The sequence below is a fragment of the Haliotis asinina genome, chromosome 4 (assembly GCF_037392515.1).
Source record: "Haliotis asinina isolate JCU_RB_2024 chromosome 4, JCU_Hal_asi_v2, whole genome shotgun sequence".
NCBI lineage: Eukaryota > Metazoa > Mollusca > Gastropoda > Lepetellida > Haliotidae > Haliotis > Haliotis asinina.
The window spans coordinates 24,824,980-24,837,062 of record NC_090283.1 but is presented as its reverse complement, the minus strand read 5'-3'; the positions used below and the strand labels follow the sequence as shown (position 1 = coordinate 24,837,062).

Genomic DNA, 12,083 nt, shown 5'->3' with positions numbered 1-12,083 from the left:
ATACTATACAGCTTGCTTGGAGAGGTAGCTTAATGGTACAAGTTTTTTTCCCTTACGGCTTTTCTTGTTCAATTCCCCACATGGGTATTATGTGTGAAGCCCATGTCTGGTGTCCCCCGCCGTGATATTGCTGGAATACTGCTAAAATCGACTCACTTATCATCAAGTTCCCATCTCTTGTTGGGTGGTAAGGTAGCCTGGTGGATCATGCGTTCTATCGTCAAGCCGAAGACCCAGGTTCGATTCCATATATGACTACAATGTCTGATGACCATTTCAGGTGTCCCCCTCATAAAACCAGACTCACTCACTCCTATGCCCTACGAAAGAAACAATTAATTGTGTGTCATGATACGAACAATAGCGGGATGTTGACGCGAACAATAGCGGGACGTTGATACAAATTATGACGCTACTCGAGAAAATAGCAGTTCATTTTTAAGGCTACAGAGCTTTGTCGATCTAAAACCGGAAACACTTTCCTTTTGGCCTCAGGACGCGTATCACGTAGGCTCGATAAGGAGTCGCAGATAACGGGTTGTGATAACAACTTCAGATAACATGTGGTACAGTTGTAACAACCCTGTCTGCATGTAGGACGCCGTCATGTACCGATATGGCCCCCGCAGTCCCGTCTTTCCGGTTTTATCGCTGCTTTAAGACCCGCTCGTACTTAGCAACGTATACGGAACGACAAAAACCACGACGTTGCCATTACCTTTCGAGATTTTGCCATTAGCATTTGCTTCAACCGGCTGCCTGTCGCACCGAAGACATCGGTTCGATTACCAATATGTTTACTAATAAGTGTGAGGGCCGCTGGGGTAGCCTTGTGGTTAAAGCGTTCGCTCATCACGCCAAAGACCCGGGTTCCATTCCCCACAAAGATGCATTGTGTGAAGCCCATGGCTAGTTTCAGTTGACGTGATATAGAATGGATATTACTAAAGGCGGCACAAAACTGTTCTCACTCAATTTTTTCTTCAGATAGAATTGCTTTTGAGTTAGATATCAATGTATGATGACTACACATAAATAACACGCTGAGAGTAGCTACACCTTTAACAAAGACCCTTCAAGATAGGGACGATTTCCTGGGAAAAGCGCTGGGGCAATTGGTGTGAACGAGTATGATTTTACGCCGCTTGTATCAATGTTCCAACAATATTACGCCGGGGAAGCCAGAAATGGGCTTCACACATTTTAGAGATGTGAGGACGAGCGAACGCATAACCACAAGACCTCCTAACCGCCCAACAGGAGCTGAGAAAGAGGCCCGATGGTGAGTCATCAGTTTAGTTTTACTTTCAGCAATATACTTGTAGGTTAGCCCACCTTCCCTAGAGTAAGTGGAGAATCTGGTCACGTAGCAAGACGGCTGAAGTCTATCTCCACCCAAAGTCCTAATTCAGACCTTTTTTAAACTGAGTCATGAATCCGAGATTTCTTTCCCTAAAAACCTGCCTTGACCTTTAACAGTGGGCTGCTATGATTCTGTCCTTCGTTTCCACATGAGTCTTTTTCATACGTCATTTATTTCTTTCAATAATCCAATTCCCTACCGAGCCTTGACAACCTCTCGCGAGAGGTGTGTCCTTTCCAGACACTATCAGTGTATTACATCATATCGAAGCTATAAGGCGTGATGTACGCCATGATTCGAAGTCACTTGTGTTGTATAGTAGAAGCTGGCTAACTCGAAGTCCGTTATTATCTGTCGCAACAACGAAGTTGTCCCTGCGCGCGTCCGTGCGTGCGTCACACTTTGTCCGAAGCATATCTCCTAAACTATACGCTTGCTTCATCAAACTCGGTACTCATGTCAAGCATAATCCATAGATGTGAGTGAATGTTTGGAAATGGAAATTCAAATTAGCAAATTACGAAATAATTTTCTCAAATTGAGCAACCTATTTTATGAATTTTAAAAAAATATAGATCACTTTATAATAAACCGATTTCTATAGATCAAGTAAATTTGCTCCGTAAACAATTCTTCAATAAATTTGGATCAAGGTGACCTGAATTTGTTTAATAAATGTGAAAGGGAAGGAGTATTTAATCACATGAAGTCATTGATTTCATTTCCCCCAACGGGTGAAAAATTTAAAAAGAAATGTAGTTTACAATTTCAAGTCGGAATAAAAATTAAGTTCAGGCACCAGGGATACAAAGTACGAAAAGTCATTGTTGATGTACCCTCGATGATTGTTCATGTTCCCTGCATTCGCAAAAGATCGGTAATTTCCGTTCATCGCGCTATTCAGTGTTATTCGATATAACAAAGTACTACCACGTAGTAACGAATGAGTTTCTATTAGCAGCGGGGTACATTACACTGAGAAGAACGCATAGCCAATCAGAAGACGACATTTGTGTGTGAGGTAAGATAATACACATTGTACCCACGTTGAGAATCGAACCCGAGAATTTGGCATTATGAGCGAACTTTTTTAGGCTACCTGATCGCCTTTTGTGGATAAATTAAAGATACTGGAACAAATCGAGAAAACACGTACCCAATGAGCTACACCTGCTCCAGAACCCACTGCACCACCGCCTGACCCCATCTTTTCTTGCTGCCTCTCCCAAAGGACAACTTCATGTGGGTGGTTGTTTCACCGCACCACATGGGGAGATTGGTCGACATCCCCCTCCTCGTGTCTCCGAACGTGAAGAAGCGAGAGTTTACGTCACACCGATTGAAATGAATATAGGTACAGTACAGTGTAACAACTATTTATCAACCAAGCTTAGTTACAATAGAAATCAATTTGCTTGAAGAGACATCAAAGAATTACCGATAAAACGATCGATTTTTCTTTTGTTTCCGTTGCTAGTTAGCATCTAGCTTGTCATGTGACTTTTACAAAATGGCGGCGGTCTGTAAATACAAAGTCAAAGACGTCAAAGACAGGTATGTTACATAAGCAGCGCACGGAGTGATCGATCAATACATACCTTTAAGAGAATGTAAACATAGTTTGTGTCAGTTATAGAAATATTACCACATATGAAGTACATTTTTGTTTCGGAGAGCGATTCTTCTGTGTGTTGTAACACTGAGTGAGTGAGTATGATTTTACGCCGCTTTTATGAATATTCCAGCCATATCACTTTATAAGTGTAATCTGTAATATATGGCGGCGGTCTGTAAATAATCGAGTTTGGACCAGACAATCCAGTGGTCAACAGCATGAACATCGATCTGCGCAACTGGGAACCAATGACATGGGTCAACCAAGTCAGCTAGCCTGACCACTCGAACTCGTTAGCTGCCTCTCCCGACAAGCTTGGTGTCCTTTTATGGCAAGCATGGGTTGTCGGATATCTATTCTACCCCGGACCTTCACGCATGTAAGGAATTCAGATGACAGAAAATAGTGGTTGGTAGTACGAACAACGATATGACACACATCACTGAATATGTGAATATTCTAAAATGATATCGGTATATCTTAATTATGATGATATTGTAGAAGAATATACTTTTAATTATGTCATGAAATGTTTACCTCCATCATAGTGTTGCCACAACGTCATTTGATTTCGAATCCCCTTTTCAAGTCGCGCTGATTAATTTCACATGTAAAAGTGAGTGAGTTTAGTTTTAGGCCGCAGTCAACAATATCCCGGCTATATCACGGAGGTCTGTAAATGATCGAGTCTCCACCAGACAATCCAGTGATCAATATCACGAACCACAATGTACGCGACTGAGATACGATGACAGCGAGCCTGACAACCCGCTTCCGTTAGTTGTCTCTTACGACAAGCGTGGGTTATATTTGCTGAAGATCAATTCTAACCCGGATCTTCATTGGTCCGCACGTAATACGTTCGTTTGGAGCAGACAGTACCAGCGTAAATGTGGTGTTAAGACACTGTTCCTCGTGTACAATTCCCAAAACAAAAATGAAATTACTGTGCACGGACCTAATTCAGGCAGGTAGCCAAAGGAACATTTTCCCTGTAGAATGAGAGTCCGTTTAACCCATTTCTTGTGTGACCGCTGGGTCAGGGGAGCAGAGGTTAGCCATCCATATGGCCTTCACATACATTCGGAATGGCGTATGTCAGCCTACACCTGTTTGCATTGCGTCAGGTATTTTTCAGTGGAAGTAAACCACGACCACATCTCGTGACGTTCCGCTCTAGAGCACACTTAATAGCGGGGTTGTTCGTGAAGCCGGGAATCAGCTCTTTGCAGGGATTCTGGTCTACCTCACAGTCCCTGAGCCATATTATTTTCCCTACGCACACGCACAAATACGTCATCCAAAACCACCCATGTCTCGAACTATAGACCCTCGCACAGCCAACCCCTCCATACACGCACAAATACGTCATCCAAAACCACCCATGTCTCGAACAATAGACCCTCCTACAGCCAACCCCTCCATACACGCACAAATACGTCATTCAAAACCACCCATGTCTCGAACAATAGACCCTCCCACAGCCAACCCGCCCATACACGCACAAATACGTCATACAAAGCCACCCATGTCTCGAACAATAGACCCTCGCACAGCCAAACCCTCCATACACGCACAAATACGTCATCCAAAACCACCCATGTCTCGAACAATAGACCCTCCCACAGCCAACCCCTCCATACACGCACAAATACGTCATCCAAAACCACCCATGTCTCGAACAATAGACCCTCCGACAGCCAACCCCTCAATACACGCACAAATACGTCATACAAAGCCACCCATGTCTCGAACTATAGACCCTCATCCAACCAACTGTTCCATACACGCACAAATACGTCATCCTAAACCACCCATGTCTCGAACTATAGACCCTCATCCAACCAACTGTTCCATACACGCACAAATACGTCATCCTAAACCACCCATGTCTCGAACTATAGACCCTCATCCAACCAACTGTTCCATACATGGACCAATACCCCATCCAGTCATATCCATCTCTCGAAAACCACAGATGCCCACACAAATATTCCCTGCTTTCACGAACAAATACCTCGCCCAGTCACACCCATATCTCGAACACCAAATCCTCATCCATCCAACCATTCCATGACATGTCTCGAACAACAGTTTTATTCACCCAACCAAACCATACACGAACCAATACCCCAGTCGATCACAACTATCTCTCGAACAACAAATCCTAACCCAAAGATTCCCTGCTTAAACGAACAAGCAGCTCATCCAGTCCTATCCATATCTCGAACACCCTACCCCCTCCCCCCCCCTCGCAACCCCCAACCCCCAATCCCCATAAGATAATCCCCAATACGCGAACGAAACCATTCTCCCTTCCCCCATCCCTGCATCTATGAGCGAACCCTCGCCTACTCACAACACCCACCATCTAGCCTGACCAAGTTGCATATAACGATACAGACAGTCCGTGTATTCTAGTAACTGTCATAAATTGAACAGTCTATGAATCAGTCGGCCTAGTATCAAAGAGTACATGAATCACTTCGCCTCACACGAGGGAGTGGGGCATTTTGTGCATTGAACAAGCATTATCTCTTATCCGCAGTGCATGAGCGAAAGGCACTTAATATTCTCTTTACAAGTCAATGCACTTACTGAACTGCTTATTAGACGTCGGTTGTATGGTGCATGTTCCAACAACACGAACGCTGGTCCTTATATGGCGTTCACCATGAATACCATGAAGTCGAAAGATCACAAACAGTGTGGTCACGGATCAGTACGTTCTAATTTATAACAGTTGGTTTTGCAAGATCAACAGTCGTCATTTCTAGGCACTTGTACACTCGTTCTCGAGAAGCTATCCAGATAACACGTGCGAAACGGGATCGCACTGTGTTGATACATGAACTCTGGTGAGTGGAATTAATTATTTTTGTCTTATGATGAAAACCTCGTTATCACGCCCCTCCCCCCTCCAATAATGTTATGTACTAACACACACATGAACGATCTCAAACTACAGTATGTACTAATATCTATGGTGTCTGATACTGTTTACAGCTGGTCTTGTATCAGAAAGAATTTGGCTTATGTACATCCCTGTGTTTGTTGTGAACGGGAAGGATTTAATTGCTAAGAATGGTTCACATCATCCCTCTCCTATTTTACAGTGTGAAATCGCTAAAGGATGATGGTTAAAGTACATTTAATCCATTAAACTGTTTATTCGTTGTTTAACGTCAGCCTGGGCCGGACAATCCATCCGCTTGAGTGTCAATCCGTGTCAACCCAGTCAACGAACCTAACCACCCGAATTCGAACCCGTTAGTCGCCTCCTACAACAAGACCAATTCTGACCCTGATCTTCACGGCTCTGATACATTACGCAGATAATCGGGACTGGTTCATTTCTGACACTGATGTTTTGTTTTTATTGAAGGAATCAAATAATGCCGGAAAAGCCCTTTTTATTATTCTACAAAAAATCGGAACGTTCACTTGGCATGTAGAATGTCAAGGCCATGTAGGTCATTAAATTATTAGACGTGATGTCCCTTACACATCCTTAGACGAAAGTAACGGTAACGTGTCGAAGTGCTCGTTATGTACTTAATCGAGACTGGTTACCTTCTGGTATTGACGTTCAGTATGTGCGCAAACTGTATCTGTCACTACCACGATAAGAGAACGAGTTAAGTTGACATAAATATAATAATTATATAATAACAACAATTCCGTAAATAATAATTGCCCAATTATATGCTTACTGAACTGGGAAATTGAGTATAAGTACGGCATTCATTAACTGTGTACCAGCGAAGTTATGGTATAGACATTATGATGGAGATATGGCTGCCAGAAAACACCAAACTATCTGTGCACTTAGGGTTAGAATAAGTCTAGTGTGGAGCGCAGTAGTATAGTGGTAAGGCGTCTGCCTCTCACGCTGAATACCCGGGTTCGATCTCTGGTGGAGACACCTAGGTTCAAGTCTTGATTTGCGTAGTATCTTTGGACAAGATACTTAGATCCTCATTGTCTCAGTTCACCCAATTATAAAATGGGTACCCGTGAGGATATGCCGGCAATGTGAGTGTTTGGTTCATTGCGCCTAATAGACAGGATGGTTGTATAATCCCCGTGGAGTTGGGAAAGTGTTGGAGAGTACGATAGTGTCCTATGACTGGGGATAGTAATGTACGTAGCGCCATGAGCAGGCAATGTGCGTGGATATGAGCGCCATATAACGGACTATTACCAGATAATGGGAGTATGTGATTAAAAGGAATAGGCGGGAGCATATTACATGGCTGAATGGTTTGGCTGGTGTTTCAGTTTTGTGTCGGATTAATCGCTTGGTATAGCCTCTCTGGAAACATTAAACAATACGCTCACACTGACATATAGACTAAGGGTTCGTCCTTTAATATATACTGAACATAACAAGGAACGCATTTTACAGAAGCTGTAAGCTTTCATGGTTATGACTTCTATTAAAAACAAAGAGTTGCGTTTCTTTTGCTGTTCAGTATGGGTGTTACCTAGGCTGATACAGAAATATGTAACATGACCTGCTATGCGTCTCTCTCTCTCTCTCTCTCTCTGTGTGTGTGTGTGTGTGTGTGTGTGTGTGTGTGTGTGTGTGTGTGTGTGTGTGTGTGTGCAGGAGACAATAATGTGGTCCAGGGACTTTGAGGCAGATTAGTGATTGTATAGCTCCATTTGGACTGATACGGTGAAACAGATTAAAGTAATAACATTATTTGGCTCTTCACATCATCAGAGAAACAACTGACCCCAAATTATTCAACCTGGAACAAAATTAGATACCAGAGATGCGATATTAGACATCACGGTCTGGTCCAATTTGTTTGACGATGCCTAAATTTGTATCCCCATGACCATCTTGATAGTTGTGAATGAAAGATTTCTACAAAAATCTTTCACTGAGAATGAAAGACAAGGTACTGCAAACAACTTTCTTGCAAACTTTCTTACAAAGCTCAAACACTGGAATTCGAACAGGAAATTTTCTCAGATTGGGAACCAGAATGGTAAATGTCAAAGATCATTCTTTTGTCCTTGGCGTTCAAACACAGATAAACACACTTCTCTCGGCAAATATGATCTGTTTACACAATTTCGGTCATCTTTTTCGTACAAAGGCCAAGGTCAATAAACATACGAATGCTCTGGCTCTACGACAGGGTGTTTTAATAAAGGCCATGAACTTATCAGCTGTCTGTCGGTGTGCGGAGTAAAACCTCCAGGCACTGCCACCTGCAGACGTCTCAAAAGCATCTTGACCATTTTAACTTGCCTGTTCCATAACGCCTTAATTTCTTCCTGTAACAGGTATTGAGATCACACTCACACTCACACTCACACTCACACTCACACTCACACTCAGGCAGTGGAGAGCAAGCGTTCGCTCATCACAATGAAGACCCTAGTTCGATTCCCCTTATGGATCCAGTATTTAAAGCGACTTTCTGACGTCTCCCGCTGTGATTCTGTTTGAATATTGCTGAAAGCGGCGTACAACTAAATTCACTCACTCAAGCGCACACACGCTCTCATGCACTCAAACACTCAAGCGCTCACACGAACAAATAAACACACATTCAGGTAAAGATGGAGTAATTTGGCTGTAGCCTTTGAGACGATCCCCGGATATTGTGACGTGGTTTCTCGCGTGGTTTGGGTGTCAAACAACGGTAGATGGATTCCTAAAAATTCGCGCAAGGCACCTAGCAGTCAGTATCCACAAATGTTTGATTATGTGGTATGGCGCTGTATCTACTCTGAGAACGTCTTTGTTGGTGTTTATATATCCTGTTGTTTACAGTGAAATAGATGGCGAGGATTATATCAATAAATCATTGATATCAAAATATCGCAATGATACTGAGCTTGAGTGTTTGCCTGTTTGTCATTTAATGCCACAATATTCCAGATATGTGACGGTGCTCTGTAAATATTCGCGCATGAACCAGATAATAATACTACTGCAATTTTATGCAATGTATATGAGTGACACCGTGCTGGACACGTCTTTTCTCACTTTAGTTCATTGGCACAGCTTTATTGAACTTGTCTAACGTTTACCCAAAGGGTATTTTTTATATTCATATTATACAAAAGAAGAAGATGATGAAGAAGAAGAAGAAGAAGAAGAAGAAGATGATGAAGAAGATGATGATGACTCATTAAGTAGTACTACACATTCAGACAGGAAGTGTCCAAGGTGTTCCCTTGACCAATTCAGTTTCTGCTTTTAGTATACTGAACAGCAAAAGAAACGCAACTCTGGCTTTTTGTCACGTTTCTTAATAGAAGACATAAACATGAACCCCTACGTTTATGAGATGTCGGCGTTTTTTTTAAAAAAAAAACATACGGTTTTTTATGTTCAGTATACAACATGGCCTCTACCTTTTCCTATCTACTGCTAGACACATATTAGATGATCCTGCGCACTAAACGCATTTGGGACAAGAGAGGCGGTACAACGAATTGGGCGAGTACACGTGGCTGCTACAGGTAGCTTGACGATTATGCACGTGCAATACATGCTAACCGTGATATGAAATCAACACCGCTACTGGTTAACACCTGTCTCGCTACTGTTTAACACCAGTCTCGCTACTGTTTTACACGTCTCAATACTGTTAAACAGATGTATGATATAACGATGTATGATATGGCAAAGTGCCAGTTGAACTACAAGGGTGCTAAGGAAAGTTTTCGAAAAAATCTCAAAGACATGGGGTTTAGGTGGCGAAAAACGCAGTCAAACCGTAAACTTTTAATGGAACGTAAAGACATTGTTTCCAAGCGTTTGTAATACTTGCGCGCAATAAAGAAATACAGAAAAGAAAATCGAACACCCATCTCTATCGATGAAACATGGTTGCACGCACACCACATTGTCCCAAAGTGTTGGCAACTTGAGGGTGAAGTCGTAATAAATGGGGTTCAACCTCCGTCTGGCACCGGACCTCGGCTTATTGTGGTTCATGCAGGGGGTGAAAACTGTTTTGTTCCAAATGCTTTGCTTGTTTTTGATTCCAAACTCAAATCAGCAGACTGTCATGACGAGATGAACTTTGATAATTTTTCCAAATGGCTCCAGGAAAAGTTGATCCCAAACCTTCCACTGCACTCTGTCATCGTTATGGATAATGCACCATATATAGCAAGCAAGTGGACAAATGTCCGACAACCGCCAACAGAAAAGATGACATAAAAGCGTGGACAAAGGCACAGTATCACATTTGATGAGAAAGTGCTTAAAGCCGAACATGGTCATGATGTACTACGTCTCCCTCCGTACCACGCAGAACTAAACCCGATTGAGTTAATTTGGGCAAATGTGAAAAATTATGTCGCTTCACAAAACTTGCAGTTCACAAACGTTCCTTAAGAGTTGCCATAAATGAAAGGATGTCTGCAATCGGTGCAAAAGAATGGTCGGAATGTTGTAGACATGTTAAAACAACTGAAGATGGTTACTGGCAAAGCAAAATCGCAGTAGAAAGGGAAATTGACAGACTAGTGATTGACTTAGGACTTGCATGTGATTCTGACACCGAGACTGATTCAGAGAGTGATAATTAAAGCATAAATCAGTAAGTCCGCCTAATTTTCCAGCATTGGTGCGTCTTGTATAATAATTGACACATACTATATCAGGTTTTTACTGTTCCCATACTTTGTCATAAAAAAAGAGTAATCTTTGGTGAGTTGTCTGTATTTTATATTTTTTTAGTCACTGATAAATCTACTGAGTCTGGTACTGAATAATCCCCAAACCGACAAATTTGTGTACAAAGATATTTGTCACTGACTTATCAATGTCAAAAGGTATCTTCAGTTTTCTGTACACAATTTTGGTGACCATAATAAAAATATGACAGAAATTTGGAAATATTGTTTGAATACTAATCATTTCTCTGGAACCGGTTATATAAATTTCCGAGACATGTATTCCCGGTCGATCACCAGCGGAATTATGGACGAAAATCGGCCCGTACAGAGAAATAGGAACAAAATTGTGGGATAAAAATATTTCCCCCTGGCTACTCTGATTTAGCCACCACCATTCAGTAACAGATAACTTTTAACATATTAAAAAGTTAAATGAAACACAATTAACTATATGTAGTTATTATCTATTTAATATTTAGCAGACTTTACCCATTAAAACAACACCGCATATTCCTTCGAATGATAAGACTGCAATCTCAGGCATAAGATACTGATATTCCACGCTAACCTTTAGTTAAGACGAAGTCAAATAGGTGATTGGGGCATTGACAAGCATTTTAGATATTCAACAATTTTGTTGAAAAAAAACCCCAGGAAAATGTCATTTGCTTCGTGAAATGGATCGGTGATCCTAAACATATTTTCTCAGTTTATTGTGTTGATTCAATTCGTTGGGATTGTACCTGTTGCCAAATCGAGTGTGCTATAACAATTCATGCGTGAAACGCACGGGGAAAATGAACTTCTCGATATTTATCAGACAACCTGTCTCCCTCTTGTTTCAAGTGGATCGTTCTGTGGGGCGTTCCCAAGTATGCAAATTGGGGTTATTTGTCAGGTCGTGGATCATCTATAGGTCAAGGTTGGCTGGAGGAAATATATTTGTCCTCATGTTTGAATGTCAGTACTATGTCCCACTTTTAACCTGTGTATATCGACGATGCTGGATACGGTGGGACAGTCTTGCAATTCAGCAATATCACGGCGGGGGACACCAGCAATGGACTTCACACACTGCACCCGTGTGGAATGGAACGCGTGACAAGCAAACGCTGTAAGCACCAGGTTATCCCAGCAAACTAAATCTATTTGCCCTAAACAACTGGTAAACGAACATTTATGTTTATGGATGAGTGGGTTTTAAATCTATAATGGCGTTCCGTTATTGCTGGAATGTAACTGCCCTCTCGCCATCGGTTCGAAACAAAACCAAGGGTCTCAGCGCCTCCAGGTTATGCTCATGTCCAAGGTCATAATGGTTTTGTTGATTGTAGTGGCTCTGTCGTCTGAATTGCGTTTACGAAGCTGCTGCTGTTACTACTACTACTGCTGCTGCTGCTACTACTACTACTACTACTACTACTACTACTACTACTACTACTACTACTA

General features: G+C 42.0%; 1 protein-coding gene across 1 annotated transcript in view; it reads left to right on the top strand.

Moving 5' to 3' along the window:
• LOC137281413 (monocarboxylate transporter 12-like) overlaps positions 1–12,083 on the top strand; it is a 60,394-nt gene that overhangs the window by 20,712 nt on the left and 27,599 nt on the right. The gene's annotated exons all lie outside the window — the stretch shown is intronic.